Raw genomic sequence first — 22,315 nt, forward strand, 5'->3', positions numbered from 1 at the left:
ACATCATGGGAAAATCAAAAAATAATAATTTGTAGACCTCCACAAGTCTGGTTCATCCTTGGGAGCAATTTCCAAACGCCTGAAGGTACCTAGTTAATCTGTACAAACAATAGTACGCAAGTATAAACACCATGGGACCACGCAGCCGTCATACCGCTCAGGAAGGAGACACATTCTGTCTCCTTGACATCATCAACATAGGAATGTGTTACCTCTTACATGCTATATTAGGCCCAACCTTTGGAACTTTGGTTTTCCTAGATATGTCTACTATATTGTGATCACTACATCCAAAGGATATCGATACTGCTTTAATGAAAATGTCTGCAACATTAGTAAAGATGTGATTAATTCATGTTGATGATTTCATTCCTGTGCTTTTTGTAACTACCCTGGTAGGTTGACTGATAACCTGAACCAGTCCCTGGTTACAGTTTGAAGCTTTTTCTTGAGTGGGCAGCTTGATTAAAGCCAGTCAATATTTAAATCACCCAGAAAATATACCTCTCTGTTTATATCACATACATTATCAAGCATTTCACACATATCTATTCATTTGGCTAGGATAGAAGAAATATATACACTGCTAAAAAAAAGGGAACACTAAAATAACACATCCTAGATCTGAATGAATGAAATAATCTTATTAAATAATTTTTTCTTTACATAGTTGAATGTGCTGACAACAAAATCACACAAATTATCAATGGAAATCAAATGTATCAACCCATGGAGGTCTGAATTTGGAGTCACCCTCAAAATTAAAGTGGAAAACCACACTACAGGCTGATCCAACTTTGATGTAATGTCCTTAAAACAAGTCAAAATGAGGCTCAGTAGTGTGTGTGGCCTCCACGTGCCTATATGACCTCCCTACAATGCCTGGGCATGCTCCTGATGAGGTGGCGGATGGTCTCCTGAGGGATCTCCTCCCAGACCTGGACTAAAGCATCCGCCAACTCCTGGACAGTCTGTGGTGCAACGTGGCGCTGGTGGATGGAGCGAGACATGATGTCCCAGATGTGCTCAATTGGATTCAGGTCTGGGGAACGGGCGGGCCAGTCCATAGCATCAATGCCTTCCTCTTGCAGGAACTGCTGACACACTCCAGCCACATGAGGTCTAGCATTGTCTTGCATGAGGAGGAACCCAGGGCCAACCGCACCAGCATATGGTCTCACAAGGGGTCTGAGGATCTCATCTCGGTACGTAATGGCAGTCAGGCTACCTCTGGCGAGCACATGGAGGCCCCCCAAAGAAATGCCACCCCACACCATGACTGACCCACCGCCAAACCGGTCATGCTGGAGGATGTTGCAGGCAGCAGAACGTTCTCCACGGCGTCTCCAGACTCTGTCACGTCTGTCACATGTGCTCAGTGTGAACCTGCTTTCATCTGTGAAGAGCACAGGGTGCCAGTGGCGAATTTGCCAATCTTGGTGTTCTCTGGCAAATGCCAAACGTCCTGCACGGTGTTGGGCTGTAAGCACAACCCCCACCTGTGGACGTCGGGCCCTCATACCACCCTCATGGAGTCTGTTTCTGACCGTTTGAGCAGACACATACACATTTGTGGCCTGCTGGAGGTCATTTTGCAGGGCTCTGGCAGTGCTCCTCCTGTCTGGCAGTGCTCCTCCTGCTCCTCCTTGCACAAAGGCGGAGGTAGCAGTCCTGCTGCTGGGTTGTTGCCCTCCTACGGCCTCCTCCACGTCTCCTGATGTACTGGCCTGTCTCCTGGTAGCACCTCCATGCTCTGGATACTACGCTGACAGACACAGCAAACCTTCTTGCCACAGCTCGCATTGATGTGCCATCCTGGATGAGCTGCATTACCTGAGCCACTTGTGTGGGTTGTAGACTCTGTCTCATGCTACCACTAGAGTGAAAGCACCGCCAGCATTCAAAAGTGACCAAAACATCAGCCAGGAAGCATAGGAACTGAGAAGTGGTCTGTGGTCACCACCTGCAAAACCAGTCCTTTATTGGAGGTGTCTTGCTAATTGCCTATAATTTCCACCTGTTGTCTATTCCATTTGCACAACAGCATGTGAAATGTATTGTCAATCAGTGTTGCTTCCTAAGTGGACAGTTTGATTTCACAGAAGTGTGATTGACTTGGAGTTACATTGTGTTGTTTAAGTGTTCCCTTAATTTTTTTGAGCAGTGTAGTAAATCCTGCAAAAGGGCGAATGTAAACCAGGGAAAAAACTCACTACCCTCCCCTGTTCCCCATAAAAACCACACAACCCTCCCTAAAGCAACAAAAAAAGTTTGACAACCCTCCCCTATTTTGGACCTCCTCTCCCATGTGGCACCTTCACCAATGCCCATATAATGTAAGGCACTAAGTTCATGATTATGGCTATTGAAATGCCTGGCAACAGGTGATTTTTCATTGTGATTGTGAATGGAGCTCTTACATGCTTACAAATCCTTTTCTTAAGTTCCTGTTTGGTCTTACCCACATAGTAAAAGTTACAGGAACACTTAAGGAGATATACAACATTTTTTGTGTTACAGGTTATTCTATTCTACCTCTCATCCGAATGGGGATGGATAAGAGAGTTCTCCAAAGATAGACATATTGGATAGACCGCTTGGGCACCCTTGCCCCAGCAGGTCTCAATGTGGAATGTTCCTTTTCTTGTTTTTTGTAGAAGGCTATACATATGTGGGCTGAAAATACCCTCCTAACATTTAGGCTATAACATCAGAATGTATCTTTATTGTGTGTTTGTGTATATACACTGAGTGTACAAAACATTAGGAACACCTGCTCTTTCTATGACAGACTGACCAGGTTAATCCAGGTGAAAGCTATGATCCCTTATTGATGTCACTTATTAAATCCACTTTAATCATTATTCATGATTAATTCAGGATTATCCATAATGTAGAAGTGTTTAGAAACATATTTTATTCTCACTTACAATAAAAAGTGACTCCAAAATGACACAATACATTATTTACCATTCACAAAATAATCTGGGCACAAAATAATCTGAAAAACTACCAAAATGAACTGCAAATGCATCCAACAAGTTTGTAGAGTCAGACCCTTGATGTAGTCCTTGTAGTCCTTGATGTAGATTCTGTGGAATATGGGACCAAATACTAAACCTTTGACTACTTTATTTATAAGAATCTTCAGGGGTGTCAATCATTTTGATCCCTACCTTTAAAAAAAAAAAGTTTTACTTGTTAAACAAAATATATTTCCCTGAACAATTGTATTAGTATAAAATTATACAATTTACCAATTTTTTTAGCAGACAATATAGGTCGGTATTTGAATAGTTTATTTGATACATTCATTATTGCTCATCTTTATCAAGGCTCTCAATAATTTCGGACCCCACTATATATCATAAGGCCTTAGTTTGAGGGCCTAGCTTTACCCTTACACGGTGGCCTGAAACTCCTGGTTTACAGGCCACATCTGCAAGTTACATTATGCTCACTTGCAAAGTGATGTGTAAGTTATTTAGGAATTCAGCCAGAGTTAGGATATCGAACAGTTGGAATTTGTACTCACCCACAACCTGCATTCAGAATGACTGTCAGGGTTAGGAACATTGGAGACTACCTAAACAATTTAAACTGCATTTCATTAACGGGTGCAATGCTAAAAAATATACCTGCAGTTAGAGCATGCTTGGAAATATGATAATGATGGGCGTAGTTTTGATGGGAATGTTTTACTTTCCACAGAGTAAAACTGACACAGTCACACTCAACTCTGGTTATTATAACCAACCCTGGGGTTATTGTACACCACTGAGTGTTAATGTAACTATTACAGAGTTAAATTTAACCCCTGAATCAATGCTACAATCAATGTTACTAGAAATGTTACACTGAAAAATCAACTCTAGGTAACACTGGCCAATTTTCTGTGTGCCAATAAAGGCTTTCGTATTGAATTCAGAGAGAGAGAAATAGAGAGAGAGGGAGAGAGAGAGAGAGAGAGAGAGAGAGAGAGAGGGAGAGAGAGAGGGGAGAGAGAGAGAGAGAGAGGGGAGAGAGAGCGAGAAAGAGGGAGATAGCGAGAGTAGCAATAACATTGCAACCTGTGTCTATATCATTATTTAAAGGTCCAATGCAGCTGTTTTTATCTCAACCTCAAATAATTTCTGGATAACAATTAAGTATCTTACTGTGATTGTTTTAAATTAAAATTGTCAAATAGAAACAAAAATAGCTTCTTAGCAAAGAGCAATTTCTGAAGCAATAACTTTTCTAGAACTGTCTGGGAGTGGTCTGAGTAGGGAGGGTAAAACTGAAAAGTAGCTGTTATTGGCAGAGAGGTTTGAAATGTCCTTATTGGTCTAATAACTAATTTACCGCCTGGTTATGTCAATAGGCAGGACAAAACTCCATCCCACCAAAACAGCTCTTTTCAAACAGCTCTTACACTAAAAGGACATTATCAAAATGTTCACAATTTCACAGTATTATTCCAACCTCATAGTGTGGAAATATACACTGAGTTTACAATACATTAGGAACACATGCTCTTTCCATGACATAGACTGACCAGGTGAATCCAGGTGAAAGCTATGATCCCTTATTGATGTCACCTGTTAAAACCACTTCAGTCTGTGTAGATGAAGGGGAGGAGACAGGTTAAAGAAGGATTTTCAAGCATTGAGACAATTGAGACATGGATTGTGTATGTGTGCCATTCAGAGGGTGAATGGGCAGTGACAAAAGTGACTTTGAACGGGGTATGGTAGTAGGTGCCAGGTACACCGGTTTGAGTGTGTCATGAAATGCTACACTTATTTTCTTGCTCAACAGTTTTCCATTTGTATCAAGAATGGTCCACCACCCAAAGGACATACATCCAACTTGACACAACTGTGGGAATCATTGGAGTCAACATGGGCCAGCATCCCTGTGGAACGCTTTCGACACCTTGTAGAGTCCATGCCCCGACGAATTGAGGCTGTTCTGAGGGAGAAAGGGGGTGCAATTTATTATTAGGAAGGTGTTCCTAATGTTTTGTACACTCAGTATATATATAAACACAGGAAAATCATGTTTTCGACTGAACTGGGCCTTTATTTATTGTTGCCCTCATTCATTATTACATTAATTATGCAAACACCTCACCCCTGCCCTTACCAGGCCAGCAGGCACTATTATTACAATTAAAAGGAAATCCATGCAGTATTTCACAGAGTTATGGTAAACAAACCATGTCAAATAAAATAAAATGTTATTTGTCACTTGCGCCGAATACAACAGGTGTAGACCTTACCGTGAAATGCTTACGAGCCCTTAACCAAAAATGCAGAGTTTTTAAAAAGTAAGTAAGAAAATGTTGCTCAATAAACTAAAGGAAAAATAGTAACACAATAAAATAACAATAACGAGGCTATATACAAGAGGTACCGGTACCGAGTCAATGTGCAGGGGTACGGTTTAGCCGAGGTAATATGTACATGTAGGTAGTGGTGAAGTCACTATGCATAGATAATAAACAGAGAGTGGCAGCAGTGCGTGAAGGAATGTGAATGTGTGTGCATGTACCCGACGCAAGACAGACTGGTTGAGATACCTACTGCAAACTTCTTCCTCCACATACAACACCCGTTCTGCCAGTCACATTCTGTTAAATGTCCCCAAAGCACACACAACCCTGGGTAGCTCCTCTTCAGTTCGCTGCAGCTAGCGACTGGAATGAGCTGCAAAAAAACCTCAAACTGGACAGATTTATCTTTGTCTCTACATTCAAAGTCTTAATCATGGACACTTTGCATTATGTATTGTTGTCTCTACCTTTTTGCCCTTTGTGCTGTTGTCTGTGCCTAACAATGTTTGTACCATGTTTGTGCTGCTACCATGTTGTGCTGCTGCCATGTGTTGCTACCGTGTTGTTGTCATGATGTGTTGCCACCATGCTGTGTTGTCATGTGTTGCTGCCATGCTGTGTTGTTGTCTTAGGTCTCTCTTTATGTAGTGTTGTGGTGTCTCTCTTGTCGTGATGTGTGTTTTGTCCTAAATGTTTATTTTTAATCCCAGCCAACGTCCCCGTAGGATGCCTTTTGCCTCTTGGTAGGCAGTCATTGTAAATAAGAATTTGTTCTTAAATGACTTGCCTAGTTAAATAAAGGTAAAGAAATAAATAATAATGTGTGGGTGTGTGTGGCATCAATACGCATGTGTGTGTGTGTTTTGTGTGTGTGTGTGTGTTGGAGTGTGAGTGTAGTATGTGTGAGTGCGGGGTTAGAGTCCAGTGAGTGTACACCAAGCCTGTGCAAGAGAGTCAGTGCAAAAAATATTAATAAATAAGAATAAAATAAGGGGGTCAATGCAAATAGTCTGAACAGCCATTTGATGAACTGTTCAGCAGTCTTATGACTTGGGGGTAGAAGCTGTTCAGGAGCCTTTTGGTCCCAGACTTAGCACACTGGTACCATTGCCGTTCGGTAGCAGAGAGAACAGTCTATGACTAGGGTGGCTGGAGTCTTTTACAATTTTTAGGGCCTTCCTCTGACACTGCCTGGTATAGAGGTCCTTGATGACAAGCTTGGCCCCAGTGATGTACCCTCTGTAGCGCCTTGCGGTCGGATGCCAAGCAGTTGCCATACCAAGTGGTGATGCAACCAGCCAGGATGCTCTCGATGGTGCAGCTGTATAACTTTTTGAGTATCTGAAGTCACATGCCAAATCCTTTCAGCCTCTTGAGGGGGAATAGGCGTTGTCGTGCCCTCTTCACAACTGTCTTGGTGTGTTTGGACCATGATAGGTCCATAGTGATGTGGACATCAAGGAACTTGAAGCTCTCGACCCGCTCCACTATAGCCCTGTCGATGTGAATGGGGGCGTGCTCGGCCCTCCTTTTCCTGTAGTCCATGATCAGCTCCTTTGTCTTGCTCATGTTGAGGGAGAGGTGGTTGTACTGGCACCACACTGCCAGGTCTCTGACCTACTATAGGCTGTCTCATTGGTGATCAGGCCTACCAACATCATGTCCACGTCATTTGAGTATAGCCTGTAGATCTGGAATACCCATTTGGTAGAGAAATACTGAAAACACAATGATAGCAGTGATGGGAAGTTACAAATAATGCAGTAATTCCGAGAGCCTTACCGACAGTTATTGAGAGATTGGTTTTCTGAAAATTATTTTCTGTTTTCTGTTTTGAAAAAGATCCTGACACTGAATCCTTTGTGGATGTGGGTGTTTTCAGCTGTAAAATACTGCCTTTTCTTCCCTTTGATCTAATTTTGGATTCATACAGCAGCTTCACTGTCCTAATTATCATAGTTTTTCACTTAAGTGTGATCTTTCACTGCTTTAGACAGTAAGCCATTTATTTTGATGAAAATATTGAATAAGACAAAAATATATTTGACAGCTGCCATCTTCCAGGTGTCTCTCCGTCTTGTAGCATATGTGCTGTCTTTTGATCTCCATCTAGATGATTGTTGAGAGAAAATAGCTGCTATGATATTGAAATTAATTATTTGTATCTACTTGTTCTGCTTTAAATGTATTTGAAGAAAAACACAGATGAAATGGAATAGATAAGCAGGCTTGTAAATGCATGTCATATAATCAGAGAGAAAGAGAGAGAGAGGGGAATCTACTTTTAAGCAACAACAAAGGGAAGTTGAAGATTGACACCTGCTGAACAAGAAAACCCTTACACTTGATGCAACATTTCACTGTGAAAAAGTGAAGTGACTCAAAGCTGATGGCAGGACTTGGTTGCTGGGCTGCATTCAGTACAACAACAAAAAACGTACTGCAATGTTAAATTACATTTTAACGGCGCTGTTCTGAACAACCAGTTGGAAAATAGGGAGGGGTTGGGCAATGCTTCTGCCCATTAAGTACATAATTCATTGAGGGAGTTCGATTAAGTTTAACCGGCTATGGCCTGTGACATTACATTTTAGTCATTTAGCAGACGCTCTTATCCAGAGCAAATGTGAGCGCATACATTTTTTTTCTTCTTCATACTGGCCCCCCCGTGGGAATCGAACCCACAACCCTGGCGTTGTAAGCGCCATGCTCTACCAACTGAGCTACACGGGACATGATCGGGCAAAAGCGATAAGGGAGAAGCGCGAGCGCCCTTCAACAAGGCAGCATGATGCATCGTTCAGAAATATACATATCTTATCCATAAAATATGTGTTTGAACTAGTTATCATTAGGAAGGCAGAATAAGCTTTTTTATCTAAAGCAATCACTTTTGTATGTGAAAACACACAATCCTATTCCACTTGTTTAACCTACGTCACTTTTGTTTTGAGCCGACTTCACCGTAGGCCAAAATGGGGCATCAGGGTGACGCCCGATAGGGAGCCCGGTTCCAAAACAAATGCAATCAACGCTAACCTGGCTCACCCGGGGCAGGCCGGGTGCATTAATTGAATCCCATCATTGCTTCAAGCCACACCTCGCCACACCCACCAATTGGAGCAAACGTACCTCAAAGACTGTTCAAGAATGTTGAAGACTGTTTTGGGGAAATCTGTCTTTCAGTACAAATGTCACGCAACGTAGTAAACTTTCAGTTTAAGTCAGGTGTTTTATTTACAGCAAGGAGTTCAGCAGCTGACTTGAAAATGAGTCCAGGGATTATAAGAAAAGTTATAGAATAAACTGTCAAGCAAACATTTCACAGTTGGGAGATTTGGAAAACAATAGTCAATCAATCAACAATATAATAATACTTTTTTACAAATATTCATCTTTAATTTAAAATCTGTAGATACTATGCGATTAGACAGGTTCAGAATTTAAGTGAAACATCACAGGACAGTTGAAAAATAAATGGCACATGGAAATCACAAGAGGGCGGTTTACGGAGATAGGTGGGATGGACTGAGAGTAGCTGAGGGGTGGGTTTAAAAGCTCATGTTCAATAATAGTTATGACTGAAAACACGATTTATAATGTATGAGTACTATCTATCTAGCTGTAATGTACACTACATGACCAAAAGTATGTGGACACCTGCTCGTCGAACATCTCATTCCAAAATCATGGGCATTAATATGGAGTTGGTCTGTCACACCCTGGCTCTGGGACTCTATATGTTGAGCCAGGGTGTGTTCATTCTATGTGTTGTGTTTCTATGTCGGGAGTTCTAGTTGTGCTATTTCTATGTTGGCCTGAGTGGCTCCCAATCAGAGGCAACGAGTGTCAGCTGTTGTTGGTTGTCTCTGATTGGGAGCCATATTTAAACTGTCTGTTTTCCCTTTGTGTTTGTGGGATCTTGTTCCTGTTGGTTGTTTCCGTTTTGGTTTGTTGCCGTGTCGGTTGTGTTGTACCAAGGACGTCACGTATCGTTTCTTGTTTTGTTTGTGCATTCATTAAATAAAGAAGTATGTTCGCAACTAACGCTGCGCATTGGTCTACTCCATACGACGAACGTGACAGAAGATCCCACCATACCAGGACCAAGCAGCGTGTCCAGGAGCAGGCAGCCTGGACGTGGGAGCAGATCTTGGACGGGCAGGGGTCCTGGACCTGGGAGGAAATCCAGGCCGGGATGGATCGCCGGCCATGGAAGGAGACGGTAGAGGCGCGACGGAGAGAGGAGCAACGGCGTAATCAGTGTCGTCGTCGGACGGACGAGAGGCAACCCCAAAAAATGTTTAGGGGGGGGCACAGGGCATGGACGACGGGGCTGACGGAGGCAGACAAGGGGCGAATTCAGAAGGCCACCAGGTTACGGGGGTCACTGGTCAAGGAAGGGAAGGAAGGTGTAGAGGCACGGCGAGAGGTACTGGGGTGTGTTACCAGTCCGGTCCGGCCCGTTCCAGATCCCGGTGTAGAGCCAGTGGTGTGTGTCCCCAGTACGGTCCGGCCTGTTCCTGCCCCTCGCACCAAGTGTACGGTGCGCGTCGCCAGCCCGGCCCGGCCTGTTCCTGCCCCTCACACCAAGTGTACGGTGCGCGTCTCCAGCCCGGCCCGGCCTGTTCCTGCCCCTCGCACCAAGCCTACGGTGTGCGTCGCCAGCCCGGCCCGGCCTGTTCCTGCCCCTCGCACCAAGCCTACGGTGTGCGTCGCCAGCCCGGCCCGGCCTGTTCCTGCCCCTCGCACCAAGCCTACGGTGCGCGTCGCCAGCCCGGCCCGGCCTGTTCCTGCTACTCGCACCAAGTCTACGGTGCGCGTCGCCAGCCCGGCCCGGCCTGTTCCTGCCACTCGCACCAAGCCTACGGTGCGCGTCGCCAGCCCGGCCCGGCCTGTTCCTGCCACTCGCACCAAGTGTACGGTGCGCGTCGCCAGCCCGGCCCGGCCTGTTCCTGCCACTCGCACCAAGCCAGGGGTGCGAGACGTCAGCCTGGTAAGGCCTGTTCCTGCCACTCGCACCAAGCCAGGGGTGCGTATCGTCAGCCCGGTCCGGCCCGTTGCTGCTCCACGCACCAAGCCAGGGGTGCGCATCGTCAGCCCGGTCTGGTCCGTTCCTGCTCCACGCACCAAGCCAGGGGTGCGCGTCGTCAGCCTGGTAAGGCCCATTCCTGCTCCACGCACCAAGCCAGGGGTGCGTATCGTCAGCCCGGTCCGGTCCGTTCCTGCTCCACGCACCAAGCCAGGGGTGCGCGTCGTCAGTCCGGCACAACCCGTGCCTGGGTCACCGGTGCCTGATCAGGTACCGGTCGGCTGCTCCACACCGGAGCTGAAGCTATCCGCTCCTACTATGTCCAGTTCAGCTCCAGCCAGCGGGGCCAGATCGGACCAGGGGCGCTATGGGGGGATTATTGGAGGGTGGTGGGCAAGCCCGGAGCCAGAACCGCCGCCGAGGAGGAATGCCCACCCAGCCCTCCCCTGTTTGGTTCTAGTTGAGGCGCGGCCGCAGTCCGCGCCTTTAGGGGAGTACTGTCACACCCTGGCTCTGGGACTCTATATGTTGAGCCAGGGTGTGTTCATTCTATGTGTTGTGTTTCTATGTCGGGAGTTCTAGTTGTGCTATTTCTATGTTGGCCTGAGTGGCTCCCAATCAGAGGCAACGAGTGTCAGCTGTTGTTGGTTGTCTCTGATTGGGAGCCATATTTAAACTGTCTGTTTTCCCTTTGTGTTTGTGGGATCTTGTTCCTGTTGGGTGTTTCCGTTTTGGTTTGTTGCCGTGTCGGTTGTGTTGTACCGAGGACGTCACGTATCGTTTCTTGTTTTGTTCGTGCATTCATTAAATAAAGAAGTATGTTCGCAACTAACGCTGCGCATTGGTCTACTCCATACGACGAACGTGACATGGTCCCCCCTTTGCTGCTATAACTGCCTCCACTCTTCTGGGAAGGCTTTCCACTAGATGTTGGAACATTGCTGCGGGGACTTGCTTCCATTCAGCCACAAGAGCATTAGTAAGGTCGGGCACGGATGTTGGGCGATTAGGCCTTGCTCGCAGTCGGCGTTCCAATTCATCCCAAAGGTGTTCGATGGGGTTGAGGTCAGGGCTCTGTGCAGGCCAGTCAAGTTCTTCCACACCGATCTCGACAAACCATTTCTGTATGGACCTCGCTTTGTGCACTGGGGCATTGTCATGCTCAAACAGGAAAGGGCCTTCCCCAAACTGTTGCCACAAATTTGGAAGCGCAGAATCGTCTAGAATGTCATTGTATGCTGTAGTGTTAAGATTTCCCTTCACTTGAACTAAGGAGCCTAGCCCGAACCATGAAAAACAACCCCAGATCATTATTCCTCCTCCACCAAACTTTGCAGTTGGCACTATGCATTCGGGCAGGAAGCATTCTCCTGGCATCCGCCAAACCCAGATTTGTCCGTCAGACTGCCAGATGGTGAAACGTGATTAATCACTCCAGAGAACGCGTTTCCATTGCTCCAGAGTCCAATGGCGGCGAGCTTTACACCACTCCAGCTGATGCTTGGCATTGGACACATGGACACCAGAGTGTTAGAGGTAAGTACAACATTATGAACAAAGCTATGGCAGAGACATATGGCTGCTTTCTAGGAGTATAATTGAATAGCAAATCAATGTATTTCAATACACAAGTAGGTAATAATGGCTTTAATTGTATACATGAATGTAAATAGTGTAGTTGTCCACATTGATTTCCATTCAAACACAGCATTTATCAGACTTCCCACATAACATAACTTGAGTACAGATAGCAGTGTCTCTTATCACAACTCTATGTAGACTCTTTCTCTAAGCAACACAAATGTCAGACCTCTTTGGAGCATTTTTGTCTGCTGGCCTATGAGTTTCTTACAATCCTGCAATTGTTACAATGTTTTTCAAGTCGGAGCTGACTGTATCCCTTTCTGTTGGTGAGTCCCTCTGAGACATTGAGTAACGAAAGCCATGCAGGAGGCCTGGGATGATGGGCGATCAATAGAGTACACAGGGTTTTTATAAGTGGCTCTTTTCCACATCACAGTGGTTCATCCCTGCAGACTGCTGCCTCTTTTGACCACAATGCTTTTACCCGTCAGGTCTCATGCCGTATCTCTTTCCCTTCACGAGGTCCTGGATACAGTCGATGCTTTTAAAGGGGACCTTTGAAAGGTTATTCACTCCTGGTAGCACAATTATGCTTTGTGTTGGACTAGACGAGACAGGATTCTGTGCTATAGCTGATTCACTATTCTTGGTAGATGTATTTTGGGCAATTTCCAAGAAACATACTAATTTTGCATTTTTATATTCATCCATTATATGTAATGTTGTGACAAGTTGTCACATCACATCTTGATAAATGAACCTGAATGTTATATGGTTTACATAATATAATATTTTCTGATTTCAAATCAAATCACATTTTTATTGTCACATGCTTTGTAAACAACAGCTGTAGACTAACAGTGAAATTCTTACTTACGGGCCTTTCCCAACAATGCAGCAGAATACAATGAATAATAATACAAAATAATAATGATAATAAAACAAAAATAGTAACATGAAAACTAAATACACAATGAGCAATGATAGCTTGGCTATATGCATGGGGTTGAACTTGTAGTTCCCCAAAGCATGGGGTTGAACTAGTAGTTCCCCAAAGCTGAAAGCACTTAGGAATACGATTTAATGTGAGAGCTGGAGTAAATAATCTCTGAACGTTCTCTCACAATGTGCCAATCTGTTTCAGGTGTTATGCTACTAACTAGCCCCCCAAAACGTCTTCATTCCATTTGGCTGAGAATAACAACCGTCTCCATTCTCCTGCAGGGCATGTAGGTGTTAGGATCCGATCCAACTGACACAACAGACCTCAAATGGAGCAATTACTAGCATGGTCTTGTCAAAGGCCAGAGGACCTTGGTACCTGCCTTCCACGCTGGGTATTGAAGAGCATTGAGCTAGATAATAAGTCTAACTGGAGTTTAGGGTAAAGAGATTGGAGTATTAGTGTGAGCTCGACTGTTCATGCATTCGTGGTATGCTAGTGTGGATGTTGAAAGATGCCCACATGTTTTCTTTCTGTTGTTGTGCCAGTTACAGTGCCTTCAGAAAGTATTCACACCCCTTGACTTTTTTCACATTTTGTTGTGTTACAGCCTGAATTTAAAATAGATTAAATTCAGATTTTGTGTCACTGGCCTATACACAATATCCCATAATGTCAAAGTGAAACAATGTTTTTTGAAATGTTTTCAAATGAATGAAAAGCTGAAATGTCTTGAGTCAATAAGTATTCAACCCCTTTGTTATGGCAAGCCTAAATAGGTTCAGGAGTAAAATTTGCTTAACAAGTCATATGGACTCACTCTGTGTGCAATAATAGTGTTTAACATGATTTTTGAATGACAACTTCATCTCTAAACCCCACACATACCATTATTCTATCTTTAGGGTGCCTCAGTCGAGCAGAGAATTTCAAACACAGATTCAACCACAAAGACCAGGGAGGTTTTCCAATGCCTCGCAAAGAAGGGTACCTATTGGTAGATGGGTAAAAAAACAAACAGACATTGAATATCTCTTTGAGCATGGTGAAGTTAAGTTATGAATTACACTTTGGATGGTGTATCAATACACCCAGCCCCTTCAAACATACATGCGTTCTTACTAACTCAGTTGCCGGAGAGGAAGGAAACCTTTAAGGGATTTCATCATAAGGCCAATGGTGACATGAAAACAGTTAAAGAGTTTAATAGCTGTGATAGGAGAAAACTGAGGATGGATCAACACCATTGAAGTTACTCCACAATACTAACCTAACTGACAGACTGAAAAGAAGGAAAACTGTACAGATAAAAATATTCCAAAACATGCAGTCGTAGTCCATGTGGGGTCAAACAACATTAGGAGGGCTATCTCGGAACTGCTGAAATGAATTTTAAAGAACTGATTCTAGCTCTGAAAGATTCCAAAAAGCGGCCAATTATTTCAGGCCCGGTACCATCACTGGGCTTCAGCAGGCTACTGGCATTACACACCTAGCTAAAACAATGCTGAAGCTCTGTTGTCATAACTTTTACAGATAACTTTGACACCTTTTGGAAATGAAATACGCTCTACAGGAATGACGGAGTCCATCCAAATCAACTTGGCTCCTGGACCCTGTCCGCGCATTTCTGCTTTGAGACAATGACTTATCAGTGACCCAAGCCCTGCTCAGATAATCCTTACCATTGTGTCACTGAGTTGTCATAATGCTGCTGCAAATTTACATTCTCCCAGGGGTGCTGGCATTCATAATGTAAGTAACCTAATTTATGTCCCTCTAACTCCCCTAAATGCCTCTGCCAATCATACAGCTATTGTATACTGTAATCATGCACCTATGAACCTGAGTTATAATGTTAGCACTGAGGTGGTTTGCCCTAGTAGTAAGTCCACAGCTACAACATAAATATCATTGTCATGTCTACCTCTGATAAGCATCCCAGTAAAGCAATAAAAACCATAAAGAAACCTAGAAAAGTGCTAAAAATAGCACCCACATGAACATATGTTGCCTAAGAAACAAGGTTCATGAAATCGATAACTTGCTAGTAACAGATACAGTGCATTCGGAAAGTATTTAGACCCCTTCCCTTATCCCACCTTTTGTTACGTTACAGCCTTTTTCTAAAATGGATTTTTTTTAAAAATCCCATTATCAATCTACACACAATACCCCATAATGACAAAGCGAAAACAGGTTTTAAGATTTTTTGCAAATGTATAAAAAAACGTATTTACATAAGTATTCAGACCCTTTGCTATGAGACTCAAAATTGAGCTCAGGTGCACCCTGTTTCCATTGATCATCCTTGAGATGTGATTGGAGTCCATCTGTGGTAAATTCAATTGATTGGACATGATTTGGAAAGGCACACACCTTTCTATATTAGGTCCCACAGTTGACAGTGCATGTCAGAGCAAAAACCAAGCCATGAGGTGGAAGGAATTGTCCATAGAGCTCAGAGACAGGATTGTGTCCAAAACATTTCTGCAGCATTGAAGATCCCCAAGAACAAAGTGGCCTCCGTCATTCTTAAATGGAAGAAGTTTGCAACCACCAAGACTGGGAGACTAGTCAAGATTGAGGGAAAGATGAACGGAGAAAAGTACAGAGAGATCCTTCATGGAAACCTGCGCCAGAGCGCTCAGGACCTCAGACTGGGGTGAAGGTTCACCTTCCAACAGGACAATGACCCTAAGCACACAGCCAAGACAATGTAGGAGTGGCTTCGGGACAAGTCTCTGAATGTCCTTGAGTGGCCCTGCCAGAGCCCGGACTTGAACCCGATCTAATATCTCTGGAGAGACCTGAAAATAGCTGTGCGCGGATGCTCCCCATCCAACCTGATATAGCTTGAGAGGATCTGCAGAGAAGAATGGGAGAAACTCCCCAAATACAGGTGTGCCAAGCTTGTAGCGTAATTCCCAAGAAGACTTTACGCTGAAATTGCTGCCAAAGGTGCTTCAACAAAGTAGAGTAAAGGATCTGAATAGTTATGTAATGTGATGTTTCAGTTTATTATTTTAAATACATTTCCACACAAAAAAATGTATCTGTTTTTGCTTTGTCATTATGGGGTATTGTGTGTAGATTGATGAGGAAAACATACAATTTTATCCATTCTAGAAGAAGGCTGTGACGTAACAAAATGTGGAAAAAGTAAAGGGGTCTGAATACTTTCCGAATGCACTGTAACATTCATATATCTACTATCTCTGAAACTCACTTAGATAATACCTTAGATGATACAGTGGTAGCAATACATGGTTTCAACATCTTCGGAAGAGACAGAAATGTCAATGGTTGAGGTGTTGCCGTTTATTTTCAGAGTCATATTTCTGTAAAACTTAGAGAGGATCTCATGTCAAATAGTGTTGAAGTAATATGGCTATAGGTTCACCTGCCTCACCTAAAGCCCATTATTGAGGGGAGCTGCTATAGACTACAAGTGTTAACAGTCAGTATCTGGATAATATTTGTGAAATGCTTGATAATATACAGTGCATTCAGAAAGTATTCAGACCCCTTCCCTTTTTCCACATTTTGTTACATTACAGCCTTATTCTAACGTTAATGAAATATTTTTTCCCCTCAGTCTACACACAATACCCGAAAACAGGTTTTTAGAATTGTTTTACAAATGTAATGAAAATTAAAAACATAAATAACTTATTTACATAAGTATTCAGACCCTTTGCTCTTAGACTCGAAATTGAGCTCAGGTGCATCCTGTTTCCATTGATCAACCTTGAGATGTTTCTACAACTTGATTGGAGTCCACCTGTAGTAAATTCAATTGACTGGACATGATTTGGAAAGGCACACACCTGTCTATATAAGGTCCCACAGATGAAAGCGCATGTCAGAGCAAAAACCAAGCCATTAGTTCAAAGGAATTGTCCGTACAGCTCCGAGACAGGATTGTGTCGAGGCACAGATCTGGGGAAGGGTATGAAAACAAATCTGCAGCATTGAAGTTCCCCAAGAACACAGTGGTCTCCATCATTCTTAAATGGAAGAAGTTTGGAACCACCAAGTCTCTTCCTTTAGCTGGCCGCCCGGCCAAACTGAGCAATCAGGGGAGAAGGGCCTTGGTCAGGGAGGTGACCAAGAACCCGATGGTCACTCTGACAGACCTCTAGAGTTCCTCTGTGGAGATGGGAGAACCTTCCAGAAGGACAACCATTTACATTTTTGTCATTTAGCAGACGCTCTTATCCAGAGCAACTTACAGTTAGTGAGTGCACACTGGCCCCCCGTGGGAAACGAACCCACAACCCTGGTGTTGCAAGCGCCATGCTCTACCAACTGAGCTACAGGGGACCTGTAGCACTCATCTCTGCAGCACTACACCAAATCAGGCCTTTATGGTAGAGTTGCCAGACGGAAGCCACTCCTCGTTAAAAGGCACTTGACAGCCCACTTGGAGTTTGCCAAATGGCACCTAAAGGACTCTCAGACCATGAGAAACAAGATTCTCTGGTCTGATGAAACCAAGATTGAACTCTTTGGTCTGAATGCCAAGTGTCACGTCTGGAGGAATCCTGGCACCATCCCTACTGTGAAGCATGGTGGTGGCAGCATCATGCTGTGGGGATGTTTTTCAGCAGTAGGGACTGGGAGACTAGTCGGAATCAAGGGAAAGATGAACGGAGCAAAGTACATAAAGATCCTTGATGAAAACCTGCTCCAGAGCGCTCAGGACCTCAGACTGGGGCAAAGGTTCACCTTCCAACAGGACAACCACCCTAAGCACACAGCCAAGACAATGCAGGAGTGGCTTCCTGACAAGTCTCTGAACGTCCTTGAGTGGCCCAGCAAGAGCCTGGACTTGAACCCGATCTAACATCTCTGGAGAGACCTGAAAATAGCTGTGCATCCAACCTGACAGAGCTTCAGAGGATCTGCAGAGAAGAATGGGAGAAACTCCCCAAATACAGGTGTGCCAAGCTTGTAGCGTCATACCCAAGAACGCTCAAGGCTGTAATCACTGCCAAAGGTTCTTCAACAAAGTATTGAGTAAAGGGTCTGAATACTTATGTAAATGTGATATTTCAGTTTATTTATGTATTTTATTAGCTAAAATAAAAATAAAAATAAGAAACAATTTAATACATTTTAGAAAAGACTAACTGCTGCTGGAGAAACATATGTGTTATGGTTTTACATCCCCTGGTATATTGTTGATCGAGAGCTACCTGTCTAACAGAACACATAGGGTGTTATTTAATGGAAGCTTCTCTAACACAATCCCGGTAGAGTCAGGCATTCCCTAGGGCAGCTGTCTAGGACACTTACTTTTTTCTAATGATAATATAATAATAATCTTTACTAATGACTCTGGCTCTGAGTACAGCCTGAGTGTCTATGTATGCGGATGACTCAACATTATACACGTCAGCGACCACACCAAGTGAAATCACTGCAACACTTAACAAATAGCTGCAGTCAGTTTAGTAATGGGTGGCAAGAAATAAGTTAGTCCTAAATATTTCAAAAACTAAAAGCATTGTATTTGGGACAAATCATTCACAAACCCTAAACCTCAACTAAATCTTGCAATGAATAATGTGGAAATTGAGCAAATTGAGGAGATTAAACGGCTCGGAGTAACCCTGGATTGTAAACTGTCATGGTCAAAAAATATTTATCGAACACTAGCTAAGATGGGGAGAGGTTTGTCCATAATAAAGCGTTGCTCTGCTTTCTTAACATCGCTATCAACAAGGCAGTTCCTACAGGCCCTAGTTTTGTCGCACCTGGTTTACTGCCACAAAGAGGGATAGGAAAACTGCAATTGGCCCAGAAGAGGGCAGCACGGCTGGCCCTTAAATGTACACGGAGAGCCAACGTTAAGAATATGCATGTCAATATCTCCTGCCGCAAAGTAGAGGAGAAATTGACTTCATCACTCCTTGAATTTGTGAGAAGTATTGACATGTTGAATGCACTGAGCTGTCTTTTTAAACTACTATACTAGCACACAGCTCAGACACCCATGTATACCCCACAAGACATGCCACCAGAGGTCTCTTTACAGTCCCCAAGTCCAGAACAGACTATGGGAGACGCACAGTACTATATAGAGCTATGACTACAGGAAACTCTATTCCATATCAAATAACTCATGCTAGCAGTAAAATTAGATAAACAGATAAAAATACACCTTATGGAACAGCGGGGACTGTGAAGAGACACACAGACAGGCACAGACACACATACACACACACATGATAACATATGTACTATACAGACACGTACACATGGATTTTGTGTTGTGGATATGTGATAGTAGAGTAGTGGCCTGAGGGCACACAGTTAATGTGTTGTGAAATCTGTTGTGAAATGTAATGTAATGTTTTTAATTATATATAACTGCCTTCATTTTGCTGGACCCCATGAAGAGTAGATGCTGCCTTGGCAGCTAATGGGGATACATAATAAATACAAATACAAGGCACTAAAGTAATATTGCAAAAAATGTTTCAAAGCTATTCACTTAATGTCCTGAATACAAAATGTTATAATTGGGGTAAATCCAATAAAACACATTACTGAGTACCACTCTCCATATTTTCAAGCATAGTGGTAGCTGCATCATTACATTTTACATTCAAGTCATTTAGCAGACGCTCTTATCCAGAGCGACTTACAAATTGGTGCATTCAACTTAGGATAGCCAGTGGGACAACCACCACTGGGGGAGGGGGGGTGTAGAAGGATTACTGTTAGACTATTCCAGGTATTCCTTAAAGAGGTAGGGTTTCAAGTCTCCGGAAGGTGGTCAGTGACTCCGCTGTCCTGGCATCGTGGGAGAGCTTGTTTCACCATTGGGGTGCCAGAGCAGAGAATAGCTTTGACTGGGCTGAGCGGGAACTGTGCTTCTGTAGAGGTAGGGGGGCTAGCAGGCCAGAGGTGGATGAACGTAGTGCCCTCGTTTGGGTGTAGGATCAGAGCCTGAAGGTAAGAAGGTGCCATTCCCCTCACAGCTCCGTAGGCAAGCACCATGGTTTTGTAGTAGATGCGAGCTTCAACTGGAAACCAGTGGAGTGTGCGGAGGAGCGGGGTGACATGAGAGAACTTGGGAAGGCTGAACACCAAACGGGCTGCAGCGTTCTGGATAAGTTGTAGGGGTTTAATGGCACAGGCAGGGAGCCCAGCCAACAGCGAGTTGCAGTAATCCAGACGGGAGATGACAAGTGCCTGGATTAGGACCTGTGTCGATTTCTGTGTAAGGTAGGGTCGTACTCTGCGAATATTGTAGAGCATGAACATGCAGGATCGGGTCACCGCTTTGATGATAGCGGAGAACGACAGGGTGTTGTCCAGGGTCACGCCAAGGTTCTTTGCACTCTGGAAGGAGGACACTTTGGAGTTGTCAACCGTGATGGCAAGATCATGGAGCGGGCAGTCCTTCCCCGGGAGGAAGAGCAGTTCCGTCTTGCCGAGGTTCAGCTTGTTATGGGTATGCAGGTAGCTTAGTGGGTAAAAGCATTGTGCCAGTAACCGAAAGGTCACTGGTTCTAATCCCCGAGCCGACTAGGTGAAAAATCTGTCGATGTGCCCTTAAGCAAGGCACTTAACCCTAATTGCTCATGTAAGTCGCTCTGGATAAGAGCGTCTGCTAAATGACTAAAATGTACTCTTTAAGGACTGGGGGAGTTTTTCAGGATAAAAAAGAAACAGAATGGAGCTAAGCACAGTCAAAATCCTAGAGGAAGACCTGGTTCAGTTTGCTTTCCAATAGACAATGGGAGATTCAGTTACCTTTCAGCTGAACAACAACCTAAAACACAAGGCCAAATATACACTGGAGTTGCTTACCAAGACGACATTGAATGTTGCTGAGTGACCTAGTTACAGTTTTGGCTTGAAAATCTATGGGAAGACTTGACAGAGCTTGAAGAATTGTAAAAATAATAATGTGCAATTATTGTACAATCCATGTGTGCAAAGCTCTTAAAAAGTTACCCAGAAAGACTCATAGCTGTAATCGCTGCCAAAGGGGATTCTAACATGTATTGACCAAGGGGTTTGAATACTTACACTACCAGTCAAAGTTTTAGAACACCTACTCATTCAAGGGTTTTTCTTTATTTGTACTATTTTCTACATTGTAGAATAATAGTGAAGACATCAAAACTATGAAATAACACATTTGGAATCATGTAGTAACCAAAAAAGTGTTAAACAAATCAAAATAAATGTTATATTTGAGATTATTCAAATGCCCACCCTTTGCCTTGATGACAGCTTTGCACACTGGGCATTCTCTCAACCAGCTTCACATGGAATGCTTTTCCAACAGTCTTGAAGGAGTACCCACATAAACTGAGCACTTGTTGGATGCTTTTCCTTCACTCTGCGGTCCGACTCATCCCAAACCATCTCAAATTGGTTGAGGTCAGGGGATTGTGGAGGACAGGTCATCTGATGCAGCACTTCATCACTCTCCTTCTTGGTAAAATAGCACTTACACAGCCTGGAGGTGTGTTGGGTCATTGTCCTGTTGAAAAACAAATGATAGTCCCACTAAGCCCAAACCAGATCGGATGGTGTATCGCTGCAGAAAGCTGTGGTAGCCATGCTGGTTAAGTGTTCCTTTAATTCTAAATAAATCACAGACAGTGTCACCAGCAAAGCATCCACACACCATAACACCTCCTCCTCCATGCTTTACGGTGGGAAATACACATGTGGCGAGCATCCGTTCACCCACACCGCGTCTCACAAAGACACGGCGGTTGGAACCAAAAATCTCAAATTTGGACTCCAGACCAAGGGACACATTTCCACCGATCTAATGTCCATTGCTTGTGTTTCTTGGCCCAAGCAAGTCTCTTCTTCTTATTGGTGTCCTTTAGTATTGGTTTCTTTGAAGCAATTCGACCATGAACAGTTGATGTTGAGATGTGTCTGTTACTTGAACTCTGTGAAGCATTTATGTGGGCTGCAATTTCTGAGGCTGGTAACTCTAATGAACTTATCCTTTGCAGCAGAGGTAACTCTTGGTCTTCCATTCCTGTCCTCATGAGAGCCAGTTTCATCATAGTGTTTGATGGTTTTTGCGCTGCACTTGAAGAAACTTTCAAAGTTCTTGACATTTCCCGTGTTGACTGACCTTCATGTCTTAAAGTAATGATGGACTGTCGTTTCTCTTTGCTTATTTGAGCTGTTCTTGCCATAATATGGACTTGGTATTTTACCAAATAGGGCAATCTTCTTTATACCCCCCTACCTTGTCACAACACAACTGATTGGCTCAAACGCATTAAGAAGGAAAGAAATTCCACAAATTAACTTTTAAGAAGGCACACCTGTTAATTGAAATGCATTCCAGGTGACTACCTCATGAAGCTGGTTGAGAGAATGCCAACAGTGTGCAAAGCTGTCATCAAGGCAAAGGTTGGCTATTTGAAGAATCTCAAATTTGTTT

Source organism: Coregonus clupeaformis, chromosome 31, assembly GCF_020615455.1.
Source record: "Coregonus clupeaformis isolate EN_2021a chromosome 31, ASM2061545v1, whole genome shotgun sequence".
Classification (NCBI taxonomy): domain Eukaryota; kingdom Metazoa; phylum Chordata; class Actinopteri; order Salmoniformes; family Salmonidae; genus Coregonus; species Coregonus clupeaformis.